Raw genomic sequence first — 24,594 nt, 5'->3', positions numbered from 1 at the left:
ATCAGGGATTGGGATCATCTTGGAGGAGGAAAGGCAGACTAAGATTCTCTCCTCGGAAGCCTCCAGATGGAACACCGTCTGAGAGAGCCTGTGACCTCCAGAACCGTGGGCTCCATGTGTGCTGTGTGGAGCCCGAGAGGTCCTGGGATATGTTGCAACAGCTGCAGGCAACTCAGGAGGAGAGAGAGGGCTTGCCATCCCTGAGTGGGTGGCTGTCCTCTCTGCTCCCAGTGTCTCCATGTTTTTGTCACCTGGTGTTGGTTTTGACAAGAGACAGATACAGTTTCACTGAAGAAGAGCTATCCCCAGAGTTTTTCTTAGGAAGACAATCTCATGGGCAAAGCCCCTTGATTACACTAAAGGGGAACCCACAGCACTTGAGCAAGGAGGAGACTCTTGTCTATGTGCTTGGGTTTCTTGGTATTTTGTATTGGAAGTAGGGTTGGGACTCACAGGACCCCATGTGAGGGCACATCACTCAGTGGCGCCTCCTCTGAATTCACGAGGCAAGTCACCCTCACTGCACACAGGGCTGCACAGTCCTCAGAGCTGTGGCCTTGCCCTCTCACACATTCTGGCCCACTGCTGACCCTTAGTTCTGACCCCACTCCATGAGTCCTCAGGGAACTGTCATCATTGCCAGGTTGTGGTCATTGCAGATCACAAAGTGAAATTTAAAAATGCTCATAAATTGCTGATGGGGAGACTTGGCCCAGTGAGTACAGAGCCCCAGCAGTCCTGGGCCTGAGCTGGGCACAGCTCCCAAGATTTAGGGTCCCTCCTGGGCAGGACATAGATACTTCCTCAGGGCTTCTGAGATCTGGCCTCTGGGCTTTATTTTAAAAGTCAAGTTTGTTCGCATTCTCACGGCAGGTAGATGTCACAACAACGTGTGGGATTTTGGGTCTGTGGACCCAGTGTCTTGACTGTGGATTTCTTCTTTCACATTTTTAAAAAATACTTTTATTTGTAGCTAGACACGATATCTTTATTTTATCTTTATGTGGTGCTGAGGGTCGAACTCAGTGCCTTCCACATTCAAGGTGAGCGTTCTTCCTTTGAGCCACATCCCCAGCTCTCTTTCACATTCCTGAAGATGATCTTCTTCCATCTGTCACTGGGCAGGATTCTGTAGGAAATGCAAATGATTTGTGGAACAAGTTAAGGAGAGAAGACTAACATTTCACAAGAAATTCATACAGATACCCTTACACAATTTTTAAACCTAATGGATATGAACCATTAGGATTTTAAATGGACTTGCCATGATCCAAACTCTTGATATAAAATCATTTCAAATATACTTTCTGTTCCCCAATGGGAAGCAGGATCTTAGGTTTCTATCGCTGCATTGTGTGTATCACACTGTGTTCTGACATGTGACTGAAATGACCCATTGTTACATCAGATGTAAATTTGGAGCACTTCTTCAAATAGACCTGTTGAAAGCAAACCATCTGTATCCATTTACAAGTAAAATAAAATCAAATTCAATTCCATGTAAAGATGATGTCATGAAAATAATCCACTTTTATATTTTCTTTTAGCAAAAGATTAAAATTCTCATCTTGAAAACTGTTGAAGATATTTATAAAATTCCTAAAATTTGAGGTAAAAAATAAAAACCTCTATCTTTCCTGTGCTACATGGTGTATACTTGTTCTTCATTATTCAGTTTCTGCCCTTTATTTTCAAAACTCACAATAAGAATGGGGTGAACTGCCTTTTCAATCAGTGAACAGTAACTGGGGCAAATAAAATATGTTGGATTAGGATCTATATCTGCCTTGATTGTGCTCAAAAGGCAAACATTGCTATAAATAATCCACTTCTTCCTTCTCTAAGGATTGGTGTATCATATGATTTCCTAAACATGTTCATCAAAAGGGTAGATGGTAAAGTTGATGTGAGAAATTAGGTCAGTGAGAAAATGGAATTTCTGAATATTACTAAATATGAGAAAAATAACAGCCCACCATTCATTTCCAGCAGGTACTGGACTCCTGTTCCATTGATCTGCACCAATGACCTGCTTGTCATGTGGAGTAATTTCTCAACAACTGTGGGCAAATGAGGAAGAGTTGGGCTGAGCTGTCACTCAGCTCTGCCTGTCACGCCTCTCTCCTCCTGCTGCTCCTCCATTCAGGGCAGCTGCAGAATAGAAGCCTGAATATGTGAATCATGAGCTGTCAGCCTGTTCCCTGAGTTCCTCAGCATCTTCCTCTCACGCAGACTCAAAAAAAACTGTTGTTAGACAAGCAGCACATATAGCTTTCAACAGATCTGTTTCAAGTAGTGCTCCAAATTTGCATCTGATATAATAAGGAGCCATGTCAGTCACATGTCAGAACACAGTGTGATAGAAAGAATGCAGTAATAGAAACCTAAGATCCTGCTTCCTGTTGGGGACATAAAGTATATTTGCTGAGTCACCATAGCAAAGAAATTTTTGTTTGGGGCTGCACACTGTGGGAGGAGCTTGTGTACCTTGCCTGCAGTAATACACTCCAGCGTCCTCAGCCTCCTCCCTGCTGATTCTCAGTGCAAAATCTGTCCCTGACCCACTAACGCTGAACTCATCTGGGACCCTAGAGAATTGGTTGGAAACTTTGTAGATGAGAAGCTTTGGAGACTTGCCTGGCTTCTGAAGAAACTAACACAAATAGGTGTTTCCATTACTATGTAGGAGATGGCAGGGGGCTGTCCAGGGGTGACAGGCTTGGAGACAGGAGTCTGGGTCATAACAACATTGCCACTGGATCCTGAAAAGATGACAGAAAAGCAAGGTTACGTACCAATACTGTGATCAATATTCATTATTTTCAGTCTGCTACTTATTTCAATATTTTCTGATGCATGCCAGGAAAAAATAAACCTACAAAAATAATTTGCTATTTTATATATAAGTCACAAAGTGCTATTTGTTATTCATGATTTTCATTAGAACACTGGTTATTGTTGAGTGGATGCTAATGCTAAAAATATCAAATAATTTTCTGATTCATACCAAGAAAACATAAACCTGTAAGAAATAATTTGCTATTTTATATATAAGTCACAATGTGTTCTGTGTTATCCAAGATCTCCATTAGGGCATTGGTCATTGTTAAGTGGATCCTAATTCTAACAGGAAAAGTATGAAATACCATTCCATGGAACACAAAATACTTGCCTCTACTGCAAAGAAAGAATAAATATGACAAGAAATGGGACCCTTCTACCCCATTCTCCTTTCCTAAATCCCTCAGCCTCAGCAGGGACCCAGAGCATCAGCAGCCCCAGGAGCTGAGCAGGGCACAGCAGAAGGTTAAGTTGAGCAGCCCTGGTGAGCCAAGGCCAGATTAGAGCTGAGCGTTTTCTCAGATTTGTAAGAAAGAGCCTTCCTGTGGGACAGTATGCAAATCCCATGGTGGATGCAGTGGGGTGAGACAACCTGCTGGATGAAGTGGGAGGAGACAGCAGGACAGGCCCTCCTCTGTGTACAAGGTGACATAAAACATCTCTTGCTGGTACATAGATACAGATTAAGTCAGTTTGTTTGTGGAAATATGGAAGAACCATGTGACAGCACCTGGTTAGAACATGGTCACATGATTTTGGAGCTGCCACTCTAAGACAGCAAGTCCCAGACAGTGCAGGGTGTCTAGGATTAATCTGAGAGCTGAATGCTGTCCAGCTTGTTTTGCTCCCAGGTAATGTGGAAAAGGACACAGCTCTCATACTCACAAGTCTGATGGGGGAAGCCTCCAGATGCAAAGGTGGTCTTGAGCCAGTAGAAGACTCTTTCATCTGCATCCCAGCTACAGTGCTGGAGAATGTTAGATACAGGTTTTGGAAGCTGCTTTCCATGGAACCTAAAATCCACAAAAGCATTCTTTTGAAGGTCATGACAAGGATAAAAGCATGAGTCTGTCTCTTGCACATCTAAAGCTGAAAGCCCCATTTAAGTAAGAGGAAAAGAAGATATAATTCCATGCCTTAGGTAATAGATATGAAATTCCTTGTGGTGAGTTGTTACGATTTGATGTATTTCCCATCATAACTTCCTTAACAAATAACAGATAACCCACAGGTGTTTATTAGTAAAAGAACTTCTCAATTTACTGGTACAGAATGAAAAATCAAAGAAAAAAAGTTTTTTAAATAAGTGGTGTTAAGAAAAACTCTGGTAACAGTCTTACATTCTATCTGGTCCTGCAGAACCAGGTCCTTCAGGATTCTGCTCCTTGTCACTGTGTGAGGTCACTCATCTCTCCTCTGGCCTGTCTGGGGAGCAACAGCCTTAAATCAAGATGCAAGGGAGATTCCCTGTAAGAAAAGAACAACAATTGCATCCTAGGCAGTAGAGTCTTGGGGCACCCTGTGCCAGCACTGACATTTTCCTAGGCCTTCATTTAAAAACGGTGCCTGCTCAGGGATCATTCTACCATGTGGCTAGTCACCTCAATAGGGAAGCAACTTCACCTTTCATCATTTGTTATCGATACACTTAATATTGAATTCAAAAGGTCATGGAAAATGGCTTCTACATAAAAAGGGGAGTCACAATCCTGGAAGAAAAAAACAAATCCTGGGAAATGGAAAGATGAGTTAGAACCACAAAGTAATCTTAGATAATTTAACCCAAAGTCATATTCAATCGCTAAAACAAACAAACAAATGAAATTGTACACATGATTTCACAAAAATGAAGATTGTTTTTAATATATTTTGGGAAAATGTACCAAACTAAGACTCTTTAACAAGGCTCGAACAGATAATTGACAAAAAATAATATTTACCTTTAAGGTTAGACATCATGGGAAGAATATGGATTTTCTTCTGTAGATATTAATCTCTCTGCTAAGCCTAGCTCATCCACACCAAACTGCAGTGAAGCAATATTCCATTTACTACCTAATTATTCAGTGTCTTACAAGTTCTCTTCCTGGTCTCCTAAGATTCCATGTCAGTTTACATTTTTGAGGACACAGGCCTCTGTCCTCCAAAGAAGGTGTCTATAAATATGGTTCACTTGTGAGATGAGGAATAGAGAACCCAAAAAGATTTTGAAGACTGTGAATTTCAATGTTTTAAACTGTACTTAAAGCTTCTTTTAAGTTTTCCTCATAAAAATTTATAGAATATGCCAAGAAGATACAAGAAAAAGGTTTTGCTTTTTTATTTTAGATAAGACATTGAGACTGTAACATGAACAGTTTCATACTTATTCCTTCTCCTTTCATACTGAAGTCCAAGAATCTACAAAAGAGTTGTATGAATTTTCAATAAGGGAAATTCAAGATACTCAGAAAACTTAAGATAAAATTTATCCATTTAATATTATTTGTCAATCAAATGTTTCCTTCCTTTTTTTCCATAGTAAGAAAAAAACAAAAATTAAGAGCAAGAAAGATACAAGAAATGAATGAATTATTTAGTGCCTAATTTTTGTCTTATGACAACAATCAATGCAGCACAACTGCTGGAGTGTGGCCCTCCGCCTTAAGGAAGCAGACCTCACAGTAGTGAACTTCACTTTCTCTTCTGTTTCCTGTTCAAGAGCTAAGAATAACCCAGTGTTGAAATGCATTTCAAAGTGTCAACTACCTTCAACCTTCAGAGGATCTAGATATTTGAACGCTGGCTCATCAAAACACCTCCAAGCAAAATAATTATGAAGAATCAGCAATACATATAAAATAACATAAGCAGGCATGCTCCTAGAGAAAGCATGTGGGAAATCTCCTTCATGTTGGCATTAGTAATAATTGTTTTTTATGTCACATCAAAAGCTAAAATAACAAAATCAAAAATAAGCAAATGAGGGGCTGGGGATGTGGCTCAAGTGGTAGTGCGCTCGCCTGGCATGCGTTCTGCCTGGGTTCGATCCTCAACACCACACACAAACAAAGATGTGTCTGCCGAAAACTAAAAAAATAAATATTAAAAAATTCTCTCTCTCTCTCTCTGTCTCTCTCTCTCTCCAAAATATAACCAAATGGGACTGCAGCAACCTAGGATGCTTCATCACAGAAAAGAAGCTATTGACAGAATAAAAGGATAGCCCATGGAATGGTAGAAAATATTTGTAAACCATATAACTAATAATGGGTTAATATCCAAAATATATGAGGAACTAACACAACTACATGGACAACAAAAAGAAAGCAAAACAAAAATCATTAATCCAACTGAAAATTATGAAAATGACCAAAAAATATACTTGTGAATTATACATCAATAAAACAAATTAAAAATTAAAAGATTCCATCTTCACAGTATTGGCATAAACACAGACACCCAGCTGTAAGATCCAGAGTTCACAAAGAAAACTTCACATTTAAGGTTTAATGATGCTCAGCCAGGGACACAGTTGAATGGGAGAGAGGACAATCTTTTCAGTAAAGTGTGTAGGGAAAATCAGATACTAAAAATGAATTAAGTTGAATACTTAACTTGATCCATGAATAAACAAATAACTCAAAATCATACAAAAAAATCATTGACCTAAGAGTAAGAGCAAAAACTGAAAAAGAAAATACAGGGAAATGTTTCATGACATTGGATTTGGCAGTTATTTCTTGGATTGACACTAAAACCAGCATCATTAAGAGTAAAAATTAGTTAAAAACATACGTGCATCAGAGAGTCTCAAAAACTCTTATCAACAGAGTGAAAAGGCAACCCACTGAATGGGAGAAAGTATTTGTAAGTCACATGGATGAAATTGCTAATTCTTTTTGTTCCTTTTGACTCATTTCTCCTTAGCATTCTCAATATCCTCTCCATATGTCAATCTCATACCTTGTAGAATTTTCATAATTCTATCAAGTCTTGAACTTTCTAATGATTTTTTTCATGTTGTATTTCACCTCATTCTGATAGGTCTCCAGCTTTCTGCTCCAGCTAAACAGTCTTCCACTATTTAGAGCAACTGTTGTGTCTTCTTCAACAGATATTTCAAACATTGCATGTCTCCTGTTATAGTCTCTTATATTTATACATATAATTTATACACACATCTTATATTTATACTTCTAATTATTTGAAATATAGTTTTACTGAACTATTTCCTCTCCCAGTTTTCAAGGCTTTTAGCATTTTTCTGGGTACATTTTATACTTCTTTAAAAGTAGTATGTCTGTAAATATGCCACCTTTAGTAGATGTTCATATAACATAAGGGCATAGTTTGGTCTTCAAACACAGAAAAGGCACACTGTATAAATTGAAGAAATATGAATTGTACAAACAAGCATTTTTTGTATATTCATCTTTCAGATCAAGATATAGAGCTCTCCAAACTTCCTTTGTATGTCTTCCAAGTCAACATTTGTCTCTAACCTCTAGCAAGGAAATTGTTACTCTGCAGATTGTCGAATAGTTTTCTTGTTCCTGGATTGGAACATCATGTACACTGAAGTAAGCATACTTTCGTTTCTAGCATCTTTCCCTTATCTTTCTGTTTGAGATACAGTGGATTCCTGCTGCAAAATAGTAAATGTTATAGTTGTTTTATACAGTTGTTCTGTGAATATTCCACAATCTATACATTTGTAGTTAAGTCAGTTAGATTGTATCCAAAAATCGGCCATAAAGTTAGATTTTTTATGCACAGTCATCTACGTATCTCTTTGTGGACATATTCACTTGTATATCTTGGTTATAATCCTTGGAATTTACTGATGCTCTTATAAAACTTGGGCATAGCAAACACTTTTCATGATATTTTTTTTCCAATGTACACAACCACATGCAATTTATGAGCACATCAGATTTAAATCTTCACAGATTTAAATTATGCTGTGCACTGTACATTCATGGTGTCAAACTTCTGTTACATTAAATAGGTAATTACGGATTCACTTACAAGAGATTTCCTTACCTACCTAACATCACATGATGCCTGTTTTCTAAAACTACTAGGTCCTTTAATTCCAATCACATCCCCTTTTTGTTAATTTCTCTCACATTGCTCTTATGTATGCACCTCAAATTACATGATATTGCTCTGGCTCTTACATGCAGCCAAGGCTAATCCTCATTTATACATATGTGTCCTCTTTCCAGCTTCATATTTCTATCCAGGATTACATTCTATTTATTTTAAACCCTTCTGATGATTACTAATTATTTTGGTTTTTCAAACAACATGTGTTTGAATGTTCTTTCTGCCCATTTTTTTCTGCTCTCTCTTTCTGGAACTCCAAATATTCTTTTTATATCATTAGTTGTTCAAGACATTACAATGATCTTGACATATCATACATTTGATTCAAATAAGTTATGAATTCTCAATTTTCCACATATACAAATTGCAGGATCACACTGGTTATACATCCATGTGTATACATACAGCAATCTTAGTGTCAGTTGTATTCTGCTGTCCTCCCTATCCCCCCTCCCCTCCCCTCCCATCACCTTTCTCTACCCATTCTGCTGTGACACTTATCTCTTTCTTTTTATTTTCTTCCCTTCCCCCTCACACTAGCGTATATGTATTTTGTGTAACCATGAGGGTCTCCTTCCATCTTCCATGCAATTCCCCTTCTCCCTCCCATTCCCTACCATCTCTTTTCCTTATTTCATGGTAATCTTCTTCTCATGGTCTTCCTCCCTACTCTGTTTTGAGCCACCTCCCTTATATCAGAGAAGATATTTGGCATTTTTTTTAGGGATTGGCTAACTTTGCTTAACATAATCTGCTCTAATGCCATCCATTTCCCTGCAAATTCCACGATTTGTTATTTCTTAGTGCTGAGTAATATTCCATTGTGTATAAATGCTACATTTTTTATCCATTCATCTGTTGAAGGGCATCTAGGTTGGTTCCACAATCTATCTATTGTGAATTGTGCTGCTATGAACATTGATGTACCTATGTCCCTGTAGTATGCTCTTTTTAGGTCTTTTGGGTATAGTCCGAGAAGGGGAATAGCTGGGTCAAATGGTGGTTCCATTCCCAGCTTTCCAGGGAATCTCCATACTGCCCTCCAAATTGGCTGCACCAATTTGCAGTCCCACCGGTAATGTACAATTGTACCCTTTTCCCCACATCCTCGCCAGCACTTGTTGTTGTTTAACTTCATAATGGCTGCCATTCTGACTGGAGTGAGATGGTATCTTCGAGTGATTTTAATTTGCATTTCTCTGACTGCTAGAGATGGTGACCACTTTTTTGTGTATTTGTTTATTGATTGTATGTCCTCCTCTGAGAAGTGTCTGTTTAGATCATTGGCCCATTTGTTGATTGGGTTATGTTTTTTGTTTGTTTGTTTGTTTTATAACTTTTTGAGTTCTTTGTATATTCTGGAGATTAGTGCTCTATCTGAAGTGTGAGGGGTAAAAATTTGTTCCCAGGTATAGGCTCCCTATTTACCTCACTTATTCTCTTGCTGAGAAAAAAGCTTTTTAGTTTGAATACATCCCATTTGTTGATTCTTAATTTTAACTCTTGTGCTACAGGTGTCCTATGAAAGATTTGGAGCCCGTCCCCACAAGATGGAGACTAGGGCCAACTTTTTCTTCTGTTAGATGCAGAGTCTCTTGTTTCATTCCTAGCTCCTTGATCCATTTTGAGTTAATTTTTGTGCATGGTGAGAGAAAGGGATTCAATTTCATTTTGTTGCATATGGATTTCCAGTTTTCCCTGTACCATTTGTTGAAGATGCTATCCTCCCTCCATTGCATGCTTTTAGCCCCTTTATCAAATATAAGATGGTTGTAATTTTGTTGATTGGTCTCTGTGTCCTCTATTCTGTACCATTGGTCCACCTGCCTGTTTTGGTACCAGTACCATGCTGTTTTTGTTACTATTGCTCTGTAGTACAGTTTGAAATCTGGTGTTGCTATACCTCCTGATTCACACTTCCTGCTTAGAATTGCTTTAGCTATTCTGGGTCTTTTATTTCTCCATATGAATTTCATGATTGCTTTTTCTATTTCTGTGAGGAATGCCGTGGTCTTTTGATTGGCATTGCATTAAACCTATAGGGTACTTTTGGTAATGTGACCATTTTAATGATATTAATTCTGTCTATCCATGAACAAGGTATGTCTTTCCATATTCTAAGGTCTTCTTCTATTTCTCTCTTTAGGGTTCTGTAGTTTTCATTGTAAAGGTCTTTCACCTCTTTTGTTAGGTTGATTCCTAAGTATTTTTTTTTTTTTGAGGATATTGTGAAGGGGGTGGTTGTCTGATTTCCCTTTCAGAGGGTTTGTCACTGATATACAGGAATGCCTTAGACTTGAGTGTTGATTTTATATCCTGCCACTTTGCTAAATTCATTTACTAGTTCTAGAAGTTTCTTGGTAGAACATTTTGGGTCCATTAGGTATAGGATCATGTCATCCACAAATGGTGCTAATTTCAGTTCTTCTTCTCCTGTTTTTATGCCTTTAATTTCTTTCATCTGTCTAATTGCTCTGGCCAGTGTTTCGAGAACTATGTTGAATAGGAGTGTGAGAGAGGGCATCCCTGTCTTGTTCCAGATTTTAGAGGGAATGTCTTCATTTTTTCTCCATTTAGAATGATGCTAGCCTGAGCCTTAGCATAAATAGCTTTTACAATGTTGAGGTAAGTTCCTGTTATCTCTAGTTTTTCTAATGTTTTGAACATAAAGGGATGCTGTATTTTGTTGAATGCTTTTTCAGCATCTCTTGAGATGTTCATATGGTTCTTATCTTTAAGTCTATTAATGTGGTGGATTACATTTATTGATTTCCGTATATTGAACCAGCCTTGCATCCCAGGTATGAATCCTACTTGATCATGGTGCACAATCTTTTTGATGTTTTTGTATCCGATTTGCCAGAATTTTATTGAGGATTTTTGCATCTATGTTCATTAGAGATATTGGTCTGTAGTTTTCTTTCTTTGAAGTGTGTTTATCTGGTTTAGGAATCAGGGTGATGTTGGCCTAGTAGAATGAATTTGGAAGTACTCCCTCTTTTTCTGTTTTGTGAAATAGCTTTAAAAGTATTGGTATTAGTTCTTCTTTAAAGGTTTTGTAAAACTCTGCTGTATACCCATCCAGTCCTGGGCTTTTCTTGATTGGTAATCTTTTGATAGCTTCTTCTATTTCCTCAATTGATATTATTCTGTTTAACTTGTGTATATCCTCCTGACTCAATCTGGGCAAATCATATGACTTAAGAAATTTATTGATGCCTTCACTATATTTTATTTTATTGGCATATAAGATTTTAAAATAATTTCTAGTTATTATCTGTATATTGTGATATTGCCTTTTTGATCCTGTATGCTAGTAATTTGAGTTCCCTCTCTTCTTCTCTTTGTTAGCATGGCTAAGGGTCTGTCAATCTTATTTATTTTTGAAAAAATAACTTTTAGTTTTGTCAATTTTTTCAGTTGTTTCTTTTGTTTCAATTGCATTGATTTCAGCTGTGATTTTAATTATTTCTTGCCTTCTACTACATTTGCTGTTACTTTGCTCTTCGTTTTCAAGGGCTTTGAGATGAAGTGTGAGATAATTTATTTGTTGGTTTTTCCTTTTTCTGAGGAATGAACTACAAGCAATGAATTTTCCTCTTACAACTGCTTTCATTGTGTCCCATAGATTCTGATATGTTGTGTCTGTGTTTTCATTTGTCTCTATGAATTTTTTAATTTCCTCCTTGATGTCTACTGTAACCCATTGATCATTCAGTAACATATTGTTCAATCTCCAAGGGATGAAGGATTTTTCCCTCCTTCTTTTATTGTTGATTTTCAATTTCATTCCATTATGATCAGAAAAGATGCATGGTATTATCTCTACTCCTTTATAATTGCTAAGAGTTACCCTATGGCATAATATATGGTCTATTTTTGAGAAGTATCCATGTGCTGCTGAGAAAAAAGTATATCTGCTTGCTAATGGTTGATATATTCTATATAAGTCAGTTAAGTCTAGGTTATTAATTGTGTAATTGAGTTCTATAGTTTCTTTATTCAACTTTTGTTTGGAATATCTGTCCAGTGGTGAGAGAGGTGTGTTGAAGTCACCCATAATTATTGTGTTGTAGTCAATTTGTCCCTTGAACTTGAGGAGAGTTTGTTTTATGAACACAGCAGCACCATTGTTTGGGGCATATAAATTGATAATTGTTATGTCTTATTGGTGAATGGTTCCCTTTAGCAATATATAGTGTCCTTCTTTATCCCTTTTGATTAATTTAGACTTGAAGTCGATTTTATTTGATATGAGTATAGCCACACCTGCTTGCTTCCAAGGTCCATGTGTGTTGTATGATTTTTCCCAACCCTTCACCTTCAGCCTGTGTATGTCTTTTCCTATCAGATGAGTCTCCTGAAGGCAGCATATTGTTGGATCTGCTTTTTTATTCCAGGTTACTAGCCTATGTTGCTTAATTGGTGAGTTTAAGCCATTAACTTTTAGGGTTACTATTGAATACGCTTTGTACTTCCAATAATGTTTGTTTATTTATTTAATTATTTTTTAAAAATTTTGGCTTGTTTTTTCTCTTTGATTAGTTTTTTATCCCCCACCTCTTTACTGAGGTACTTCCCACTGTTAGTTTTTGTTGTTGTTTTTCATTTCCTCTTCGTGTAGTGTTTTGCTCAAAATGCTTTGCAGTGTTGGTTTTCTGGCTGTGAATTCTTTTAACTTTTGTTTATCATGGAAGATTTTTATTTCATTGTCAAACCTGAAGCTTAGTTTTGCTGGATACAATATTCTTGGTTGGCACCCATTATCTTTCAGTGTTTGAAAAATGTTGTTCCAGGATATTCCAGGTGAAATGATGGGATTATGAAAGTTTTATCCTAGTCAGTGAATGAATCCACCAATGCAGATTAAATGGTGGCAACTGTAGGTAGACAAGGTGTAACTGAAGGAGGTAGGTCACTGAGGGTGTCTCTTTGGGTTTACATTTTGTCCCTGGTTGGAGGAACTCTCTCTGCTTGCTTGTTGCCATGTCCTGAGCTGCTTTCCTCCTCTATGTCTTTCCACCATGATGTCCTCAGTGCTATGAAGTCAGCCATCTGTAGTCAGAGACATCTGAATCCATGAGCCAAAAAATACTTTTCCTCCTCTGTGTTTTCTTCTCTGGTATTTTGAAAAAGTTGACTAAAACAAAAATTCATACCAAGAAGTACCGTGGTTGCTGTAACTAACCTAACCACATGTTTCAGATTCTTTTTGGAACTTGTGGGCACAATTTTGAAAAGATTAGGAATGCAAGTTGGAAAATCTTTAGGTTGTTGTGAGCAGAGTTTAATGGGTGATTCTGATGAAAACTCACAGACCAGAATGCCGATGGAACTGTGGACAGTAAAGACTGGGCTCATGAGTTTTCAGAGGAAGAAGTCTCTATTCCAGGGATTGAATTCAGGGGCACTCAACCACAGAGCCACATCCCCACTCCTATTTTGATTTTATTTAGAGACAGGGTCTCATGAGTTGCTTAGCACCTCACTTTTGCTGAGGCTGTCTTTGAACTCCATCCTCCTGCCTCAACCTCCTGAGCTGCTGGGATTACAGGCATGTGGTATGTGAATTGAGACTTTCTATGACAGTGAATTTAAAGCTGATGGACTAATTAGTCTGATGTAGAAAATTCCATCCCTCATATGCTTTAAAATCATCTCTTTATGTGGTTTTGTTCTACTATATTATTTAGAGAATAATGTCATGGAAAGAGTCTGTTATATTCAGTACAGATACATTTTTTTCTGAAATATGTTCAATTTATTATTGATTGAATCCAAAGATGCAGAACTCATGAATGCAAATTTTTGATTTGTTTTTCAAAAAATATATTAAAATTCAAAAACAGAAAGCAAATTGGCAAGATATCAACTTAGAGAAGATATTCCAATGCATATTTCTAGCTGTGATAGTCAATTTTGCTGTCACCTGGACTGGACTAAAGAATATTAATTCTCTTTTATTGCTGAGTAATATTCCATTGTGTATACACACCACATTTTCTTTATCCATTTATCTACTGAAGGGCATCAAGATTGGTTCCACAATTTAGCTATTATGAATTGTGCTTCTATAAACATTGATGTGGCTGTGTCCCTGTGGTATGATGTTTTTAAGTTCTTTGGGTTTTATATATATCTTAGAAAGAATTTTTTATCAGTGTACAAGTTCTCCAGAGAAACAGAACACATACATATATACATGCACACAAGTACATGTCTATATACATATCTCTAATATTTAGGTATAGTAGAAAAATAGATTCAGTCACAAGGTCACATAGGCTGAAATGTTCACCAATGACTATTTTCACTCAGAAGAACCAAGGAAACTGGTAGTTACTCAGTACAAGAAGGTGGGGGTTGTGGGGTAGAAAATGCACCATATGCTCCCTGTTTGTATCCTTAGGTCTGAAAGTCCCTGAAGGTTCACTGGTGCAAGTTCACATTCAAAATCTAAGAAACCTAGTATTTGGCACTCACAGGGAACAGTGGTCAAGTGGGTCAGCGCACTTGGTCAAGTGGGGAAGTGGAGAGAGAAGAGATGGTGGTCTCTCCTACTATTTTGCTCACATTCAGGCTGAGTCTTTGACTCACTTCCCTCAACTTGCCAATAATTTCTTGAAATACCTTCACAGTCACACCCAGAAGTGTGCTGTGTTCCTAAGGGAAAATATCAAAATGGAGGAAAGCATAAAGGTGAGAATGATTTGATTTGATCACTAGCTGTTCCTAAGGGAAAATATCAAAATGCTCAATTTCATTGCTCATCAAATAAATACCATTTTAAGATGTACCAATATGGATACAATTTCACAAAGTTAACAATATCAAATATTATTCAGGAAGTTTTATAGCAACTAGTACCTTTCTGTATGGTACAGGTTGGTAGACTGCAAACATGCTCACTATTTTAGAAAACATCACTCTATTATTTTAGTGTTCACTGAAGCTAAACTGCACAGGAAAACTCTGACTCACCACTTTCATACCTAGGAATATACTCAAGACAAGTGAATGCACACGTCTATAAAGGATGTTGCAAGAATGTCCCTAAAACATTAACAACAGTCTCAAACCTATGCCAACTTGTTAACATGAAGATTGACTGACATGTTCATATAATAGGAAATTATCCTTAGTTAAAGGGAACAAACTTCTACCATACCCACCACACAGGTGAATTTTGAAGAACATGTTTATCAAAAAGAGCAAGATGTCAGATATAAAATTCTTGGATGGCATTAATTTTCTTTCAGAGCTTGAAATATATCATTCCAGGACTGCCTAGCTTTGAGGATCTGGTTTGAGAAATCAGTTGAAATCCAAATTAGTTTCTCCCTATATGAAATTTTAATTTTCCTCTCACAGCCTTTAAGATTTTATCTTTATTCTGTGTTAGTCACTCTCATTGTAATGTGTCTTGGTGTGGGTCTGCTATAATTTTGTATAGTTTGGGTCCTGTAAGCCTCTTGTATTTGATTTTCCATTCTATTATTTAGGTATGGGAAATTTTCTGCTATTATATCTTTGAAAAGATTGTGCATTCCTTTGGTTTGTATCTCTGCTCTTTCATCTATTCTGATACCTCTCTTAAATTTAGTCTTTTCATGTTATCCCATAATTCTTGGATGTTCTTTTCATGGCTTCTTACCAACTTTTCTGCACAGTCAACCCTACTTTCAAGATTATATATTTTGTCTTCATTGTCTGTGGTTCTGTGTTCCAAGTGGTCTAGTCTGTTGGTGATGCTTTCTATTGAATTTATAATTTGGTTTACTGATTCCTTCATTTTGAGGATTTCTGATTTTTTCCCCACAATCTCTAACTCTTTATTGATTTTTCACTTCCTGTATATTTTCTTTGATTTCACTCCTTATACTATTCTTTACTTCACATGTCAATTTAACTGTGTACAATCTGAACTCCTTCTTAGACATTATTCTACTGTTTTATCAGTGGCATCTGTTGTTGAAGCATCTTGGTTTGTTTGGGACACTTTATTCCCCCTTTTATTTTTATATGTTGTTAGTGTGTTTTGCCATCTAGAAGTATGGATTTAAGGCAGCATAAATTTCTACCCTGTAGACCTGTAGTGATCCTGAAAGTTTCTAGTGCCTCACTTTTAATGATGAGACCAATATCAACAGCACCCCCAATGTAGATAATATATATCCTTAAACCTAATACTCCCACTAAGGTGTCTACTGCTTTCTAGCATTAAACCAAAATGATGAGTTCAATAACTATCTATAGTATAAATAGGAAATTTGTTAAAATGGTTTACAATTTCAAATGGTGAATGAGAGAACAGAGGTAGTGTAGTACACAATATTTGAGAGAAAGGAAGAGAGAATCTAGAAGTAAAAATTCACAGGAAGAAAGGAAGAGGAGTTGATAGAGATTGGCTATTGGTTGGAGAAAAGTTAGAAAGAAAACAGACAAGAGAGTAGAAGAATAGGAACAAAGACAAAAAATTAAAGACATAAGAATACAATGAAAATACAAAACAGCTTTCATATATCATTGTCCTCCACACACTGGTGCTTAAAAAATCTGTTCTAAATATGGTAGAGATATTAATGAATCAAAAAATAAAATAAATTTTGCTGGAAAGTCGACCTGTCTCTGTCAGTGTTCAACAATGTCTCAGCCCTGTCTCTGACATCTCTCAAAATCACCAAACCACATCAGCCATTGAAAACCCAGTCACTATTCCACCAATCTGGGCTTCAGATACCTCAGGCTCAGTCACCTGCTTGCCCAAGATCTCAGTGCTGCTCCTTTTTGCAGAGAGGCCACCAGGGATACACTCATGAAAAAGAGCAACCCTGAGATGCAGCAGCAAGTAAGGGCCACCACCACTCTTAGCAGGAAGACCCCAGGCTCCTCCAAACCCACAGGCACCCCCACATTGGACCTGCAGTCCCAACTGGAGTCCCAAGACAGAGGCTCTTGTGCTGGTAACACCCAGATCCCAGGCCCTGGCTGGTGTCCCAAAATCACTGTAGCCATGTGCAACCAAACCTGGAGTCTCCCTATAACAGTCCTCTAGGCCATTGTAGCAGCAGTAGGGTGGTAGTTGTTGTCAGCATCAGTGGTAGCTGCAACTGAAGCTTTGGGGTCAGCATCACCAGGCAATCTCTGGGGTCAGAAGCAGTGTCAGCTTCAGGTGAATCTGGGGCAGCAACAGAGGGTTGCAGCTGTAAGGGCAGCATCACCCAGAAAGAAGATATCCAGGTGACCTCAGGCTAGCAGCAGTAGAATCAAAGGCAGCAGTGATGGAATAGCTGTGCAGGTGGAGTTTATTGACAGGATACCTTGGGTTCAGCGACAGTGACCACAGAGTAGCATCTAAGGTAGCCAAGAAGGTGCCCAGAGAAGAGACCTCCGGGTATGGCAGCAGCATTTGTGGCCAGCAAAATTAAGTTTCAGGTTTGAAGATGAAATGAAAACCTTCCATGATAAAAATATATATATTAAAAGAATTCACAATAAGAAAGCCTACCCTAGAGAGCATTCTCAACAAAATATTCAATGAGGATGAAGTGAAGAAAAAAAGTGAAAACCAACAAAGGGAGGATCTACACTAAAGGGACATCCAAAGAAATGAGAAACTAAGACAAATCAAAAACCAGAAATAAATCAAAATGACAAAGCATACAAACCATATCTCAGTAATAACCTTGAATGTTAACAGCCTAAACTCATCAATCAAAAGACATAGACTAGTAGATTGGATTAAATAGCTAGACCCAGCAATATCCTGTCTTCAAGAGACTCACCTCATGGCAAAGACATCCACAGGCTGAAGGTGAAAGGATGTGGAAAACTTATCATTTATATGGATTATGTCAACAAGCAGAGGTTTCCATCTTCATATCAGATAAAGTAGACTTCAAACCAAAGTTAATCAGAAGAGATAAAGGAGGACATTTCATACTTCTTAAGGAAAGTATATAAGCAGAACATAAAAGTTATGGATATTTATGCCCTAAACAATGGAACATCTATGTACATCAAACAAACCCTTCTCAATTTCAAGAACCAAATAAACCACAATACAATAATACTGGGTGACTTTAACACAGTTCTCTCACTACTGGACAGATCTCCCAAACAAAAACTAAATAAGGAAATTATAGAACTAAATGATACAATCAATAATTTAGACTTAACAGACATATATAGAATATTTTATCCATCAACCAGCAAATATACTTTCTTTACAGCAGCAAATGGCTCCTTTTCTAAAATAGGCCATATATTATGTCACAAAATAACTCTTGGTAAATACAAAACAACAGAGATAATACCCTGCATTCTATTAGAACACAATGGAATGAAATTAGAAATAAATAATAAAATAAAAAATACAAGCTATTGTAACAAATGGAGACTAAATAATACACTATTGAATGATAAATGGATGGTAGAAGAAATCAAGGATGAAATAAAAAATTCTTAGAGGTAAAAGAGAACACTGATACAGTATATCAAAATCTCTGAGACACTAAGAGGAAAGTTCATTGCATGAAGTTCATTCTTTAAAAGAAAAAAGCCCTAAAAAAAGAAGAACAAATCAACCCCAAAAACAGTAGAAGACAGAAAATAATTAAATCAGAGCTGAAATTGAAACAAAAGAAATAATTGAAAAAAATTGGCAAAAAAATTGGTTCTTTGAAAAATATATATATAAAATAGGTAAACCCCTCACCATTCTAATGAAGAGAAAATTCAAATTATGAAAATACAAAATTAAAAAGGAAATATCACAATGAACATGTCTGAAATACAGAAGATATTTAGAAACTATTTTGAAAATTTATATTCCAATAAAATAAAACATATTGAAGACATTGACAAATTTCTAGAGACATACGACCTACCCAAACTGAATGAGGAGGTCATACATGATTTAAACAGATCAATTTTAAGTAATGAAATAGAAAATGCCATGAAAAGCCTACCAACCAAGAAAAACCCAGGACCAGTTGGATTCTCAGCTGAGTTCTACAATACTTTTAAAGTAGAATTAACATCTATACTTCTCAAAGTATTCCATGAAATAGAAAAGGAGGGAACTCTTCCAAACTCATTCTATGAAGCTAATATGACCCTGATACCAAAACCAGACAAAGACACATCAAGGAAAGAAAAATTGAGATCAATATGCCTCATAAACATAGATGCAAAAATTCTCAATAAAATTCTGGCAAATCACATACAAAAACATATTAAAAAGATAGTGCACCATGATCAAATGGGCTTCATCCCAGGGATGCAGGGTTGGTTCAACATATGGAAATGAATAAATGTAATTCATCATATTAATAGACTTAGAAACAAGGATCTTATGATCATCTCAACAGATTCAGAAAAAGCATTTGACAAAATACAGCACAACTTCATGTTCAAAACACTTGAAAAACTAGTGATAGTAGGAACATAGCTCAGCATTGTAAAAGCTATCTATGCTAAACCCAAGGCCAGCATTATTCAAAATGGAGAAAAATTGAAAGCATTCCCTCCTTGAAACTCCAGCCACAGCAATTAGACAAAAGAAAGAAATTAAAGGTGTACAGATAGGTAAAGAAGAACTCAAACTATCACTATTTTCTGGTGACCTGATTCTATATCTGAAGATATAAAAAATTCCACCAAAAAACTTCTAGAACTAAAAAATAAATTCAGCAAACTAGCTGGATATAAAATCAACACCTATTAATCAAATGCATTCCTATACATCAGCAATGAATCCACTGAAAGAGAAATTAGGAAAACTATCTCATTCAAAATAGCCTAAAAAAATTGGGAATCGATCTAACAAAAGAGGTGAAAGACTTCTACAACAAAAACTACAAAACACTAAAGAAAGTAACTGAAGAAAACCTCAGAAGATGGAAAGATCTCCCCTGCTCCTGGATAGGCAGAATTAATATTGTCAAAATGCCCATATTACCAAAAATGTTATACAGATTTCATGCAATTCCTATTAAATTTGAATGGCATTCTTCATAGAAATAGAAAAAGCAATCATTAAATTTATTTGGAAAAATAAGAGCCTCAGAATAGCTAAAGCAATCCTTAGCAAAAAAAAAAGGGAAGCAGGAGGTATCACAATACCAGACCTTAAACTATACTACACATTTACAGTAACAAAAATGGCATGTTATTGGCATCAAAATACACTTGTAGAGCAATGGTACAGAATAGAGGACCCAGAGACAAACCCACATAAAACGGTTATGTTATACTAGACAAAGGTGCCAAAAACATTCACTGGAGAAAAATGGCCTATTTACCAAATGGTACTGGCAAAACTGGAAATCCATATGTAGCAATATGAAATTAAACCTCTATCTCTCACCCTGCACAAAAATCAACTCAAAGTGGATCAAATTTACAGACACTAGAACAGAGACCCTGTGCCTAATGGAAGAGAAATAGGCCCAAATCTTCACTATGTCACTCTAGGGTCTGACTTCCTTAACAAGACTCCTAAAGTGCAAGAAGTAAAATCAAGAATCAATAAATGATATTGATTCAAATTAGAAAACAACTTCTCAGCAAAGGAAATAATTAATAATGTGAGGAGAGAGACTACAGGTTGGGAGAAAATCTTTACCATATGCACCTCTGATAAAGCATTAATCTCTAGGATATATATAGTACTCAAAAAACTTAACCTCAAAAAACAAATAACCCAATAGATAAATGGGCTAAGGAATTGAACAGACACTTCACAGAAGAAGAAATACAATCAATCAACTAATATATGAAAAAGTATTCAACATCTCTAGCAATTACAGAAATGCAAATCAGAACTACTCTAATATTTCATCTCACTCCTGTCAGAATGGCAATCATCAAGAATATAGGCAATAATAAATGTTGGCGAGGATGTGGGGAGAAAGGTTCACTCATAAATTGCTGATGGGACTGCAAACTGGTGCAACCACTATGGAAAGCAGTATGGAGGTTCCTCAGAAAACTTGGAGTGGAACTACCATTTGACCCAGCTATCCCACTCCTCGATTTATATACAAAGGACTTAAAATCAGCATACTGCAGTGATGCAGCCACATCAATGTTTATAGTAGCTCAATTCACAATGGCTAAACTATGGAACCAAACTAGGTGTCCTTCCATAGATAAATGGATAAAGAAAATGTGCTATGTTTATATATATATATAACTGCATCCAATATGATTCTACAAAGTGCACATTCAGAAAAATGAGAAATTATATCCCATCTATATGTAGCAAAGTGCATAAATACATTCTAGTGTCATGTATAACTAATTGAAACAAATAAATGAATTAACTTTTTTAAAAGAGCAAGATGCCAAATGCAGTGTCCAGGAGGTCCACTGACAGAAAGTTCCAGGAGATCTGACCTATGTTGATGGGAAGCGGAGGTGGTGGGTGAGTGGGAGGAGCAGGAGGGCCTGTGAGGGGCTGGAACATCTGTATCCCCCATGGGGCAGTGGCTAAGGGGTGTAGGAAGTTCATGTTCACCCAGCTGGTCACTTTACATTCACTTACTGGAACACGTGTGCTTTTCTGGATTTAATTGCATCTGGCTTTAAATGAAGGCATGAGTGGGAGTTATAGAGCCAGAGCCTCAGAGTCTGTTTCCATCTCCTCCTGCAGACACAGGAAGCAAGCTGAGCTCTGAGAACCTCCAAAGCCACATCTGTACAGGATTACTAGAGGCCAGTCACACCAGATACCTGAGCCCTTAGTGTGGTTTCAACACCCAGCAATCTCCAAATCTCAGTCCCTGGCCACTGGCTGTGGAGTGTGCGCTGCTGGTCAGTGTCCCTCGTGGTGGTGGTAATGGGACAGCCTGCTTTCAGAAGTCTGAAGTCCCTTTCAGGCCTTTACCATGAGCCCGGCCAGTGCTTCCCACCAGACCCAGTGCCTCTGAGTATGCCCCGTGGCAGAGAGCAGCTGGTGACACCATGTGACTCCCTGTACCATCCCTGGGAGGAGGGTTTGTGTACGGGGCTGTGACTGTGTGGGAGGGACTGCATAGTCCTGCTGGCAGTAATAGCTGGCAGCATCCTCAGCCTGTACCCTGCTGATTTTGAGAATTAATTCTGTCCCGGACTGTTTCCCAGAAAAACGATCTGAGACGCCAGACCATAGATTATCAGCATCATAGATGAGAATCTTGGGAGCCTGGCCTGGTTTCTGCTGGTACCAGGTTAGATAGTCACTGATGCTCTCATTGGCAGTACAGGTGATGGAGGCGCTCTCTCCTCCAGACACAGTCAGGGAGTCTTGTGACTGTGTCAGCCCTGGGCTCCCACTGGCACCTGGGAAGAAAGAGACAGCATTCCTGTTTTAACTCCATTTCCCCCAGCAGACCTGGCTGTCCTGGTCCTGTAACCTGAGAGCACTGTGGGCCATTGACGCACAGAGCCCTCATATTAGAAGAGGCTATTCCTCAGGCTGTCCCCTGTGCTCCCTCCTCACCTGGACTCCAGAGCAGCAGAAGGCAGATGAGTGCAGCCAGGTCACCCATGCTCAGTCTGGCCCTGCCTGAGGCTCCTGCTGCCCAGGCTCACCAAGCAGCCTTTTCACGAGGACTCTGAGAAGCAGAAATTGGCTCTGGGGAAACATGCAAATCAGCAAGGGTGGGGCAGGCCTGGTCTGTTAGCTTCAGGGCCGACAGCCTGGGGGTCAGTTCCAGCTGACTTCCACATACAGTCCCAGAGGAGTTTCTTCTTGGCCAGTGAAATGAAAACACCTCTAATTTGTGTGGTCCTTCTTTGTCCTCAGGGTATGAGAGTTTGTAGTTAGAATAGGGCATCTTCCTTCTAAGACAGAGGGTGGGGGAAGCTATCTGATCCCATAACTTAATTCTTAATATGAACATGTAATTGTCCTTCTAGAATTCCATGGAATATCCTCTTATATAGGTGGCTATGAAAAAAAAATGGCTCCGTAGTGTAGAGGAGATGCTAGGTGCCCTGGAGAGAGGATGTCCTGAAGCAAGTCCATGGCATACCAATTGGGGGCGCTGTGCACCAGAAGAGACTCAGATTATGGAACATCTTCCCATAGCCAGTGTGATCCTTTACTTTGGATATCATGCATTTTGCTTCTTAACTTTTTCTCATTTTCTATATTATTTCTCCTATTTCTCTCACTTTCTCTTACTACACTGTCATATCTTGGGGTAAGACTGTCTTCTTTGCCTGAGAGGGTTCCAGTGTAATTATTAACAGCTCTGCCTTTCTATCCTCACATAAAATTTTGTGACCACTATATATTCTGATTCTCCTTCTTCCAAGTACACTGAGATATTTCTTAACTGAAAGTCTTACATGTAAAATTAACAAATATTTTATATCATCTATTAATATGACTGATTTTCATCTTCTTCTGTTACCTATCATTATATTTGGTGACATTAATAAACATCCTGAACTCACTAGAGTTCCTGGGCATCATCATTACTATGGGTAAAAATGCAATTTCCAGTAGCTCCTTAAAAGAGTATCTCACCCAGGAAGCAGCTGAATTTCAAACTACCCTCCACTGCTAGTACAAGACACAGTAATAATTAATTTGAGCCTTGCTTTGTAAAACCTGGTTTGTGGGTATGTTTGTGAGGAGTGCATTTTTCCTGTTTTGTCTTTGTCTTTTTAAAATCTTTTTGAGTTGTTGATGGACTTTTATTTAATTTACTTTTATGTGGTTCTGAGAATCAAACCCAATGCTTCACACACACTAGGCAAGTGCTCTACCTTTCCTGTTTTTTCTTAACATCTAGACCTTCATGTGTCTCCCCTCCTTTTGGAAATCTCCTGGGATGCTCCTTAGTTCCCTGCAATTTCCAAGCAGGTGGCTGTCAGTCTTCCTGAGGTCCAGCCACAGTCTTCAGAGGAATTTTAATCACACTACACTGCAATAGTATTCTCATAGGACCAGCCTATGAGAAGTTCCTGTAATTACATTTTGCATAAGTGATGAGGACTATGTATGGATCTCAGCCTTCCCAAAGCACCCCCTGCACAGTTCCCGATACTCTATTGTTGCGACCCCCGGCCAACAAAGGAGACGCAACACAGGATTCTTCTTTCAGCAGTTTATTCAGGCCTTTATTCAAAATGTATCTTCAAGCTTCTCCTCCTCCACCCGTGCCTCCTAACCTTAATAAAGCATCCTAAGCCCCAATGCAAAGCTGCCACGTGGATCTTTCTCATAGGATGTTACCTCAAAATGCGCCAACTCTCCCTAATAAGGAGTTGTTTATCACTGACCACAGTGGCAGCCAGCGCCATATTGTAATGGTGGCTATGGTCCGCAGAAACGGCTCACCACACTCTATCTCCAATTTCATGTCATATTGTATCAAACAGAAAGCACTTTTATTTACTATATATAAACTTCTTAGTACTGATGTGTTTTTGCATTCTTGCAAGTTCTTAATATTGCTGCAATTTACTATATTAAAATATATTGTCACATCATACTTTAATATATGGAAGAAATCTTAACATGCACTTTCTGTTTATGCATTTATAGTTCTGAATGAAATGGTTTGCATTTTCCTTTTATGCTATTTTTTCATATCTTAATATTAAAGTTAATGAACTTTTATAAAGATATAGAAAGATGATTCTGGGGCGGGAGGGGAGTGTATC

The 24,594-nt window shown here is 37.8% G+C and overlaps 2 long non-coding RNA genes across 5 annotated transcripts in view; both read right to left on the bottom strand.

The window, feature by feature from the left end:
• Positions 1-423: 423 nt before the first annotated feature.
• Positions 424-24,594, bottom strand: part of LOC144369099 (uncharacterized) — a 62,052-nt gene continuing 37,881 nt past the window's right edge. For 2 of the 4 annotated variants that reach the window (XR_013428551.1, XR_013428554.1), the window contains 4 exons: positions 4,182-4,308; positions 3,727-3,854; positions 2,638-2,762; positions 424-1,129 (listed from right to left, as the gene is read on the bottom strand). This is a non-coding gene — a long non-coding RNA (uncharacterized LOC144369099). Of the gene's footprint in view, positions 1,130-1,976; positions 2,763-3,726; positions 3,855-4,181; positions 4,309-24,594 lie in introns of all 4 variants that reach the window. The other 2 variants (XR_013428552.1, XR_013428553.1) reach the window with 2 other exon arrangements.
• On the bottom strand, positions 20,846-23,322 carry LOC144369552 (uncharacterized). The gene is made up of 2 exons (XR_013429341.1): positions 22,418-23,322; positions 20,846-22,257 (listed from the first exon to the last, which is right to left on the bottom strand). It is a non-coding gene; the product is annotated as an uncharacterized LOC144369552 (long non-coding RNA).

Source organism: Ictidomys tridecemlineatus, chromosome 12 (genome assembly GCF_052094955.1).
Source record: "Ictidomys tridecemlineatus isolate mIctTri1 chromosome 12, mIctTri1.hap1, whole genome shotgun sequence".
In the NCBI taxonomy this organism is placed as follows: Eukaryota; Metazoa; Chordata; class Mammalia; order Rodentia; family Sciuridae; genus Ictidomys; species Ictidomys tridecemlineatus.
The sequence above is the reverse complement of the archived record's forward strand: the minus strand, read 5'-3'. Positions and strand labels throughout refer to the sequence as shown.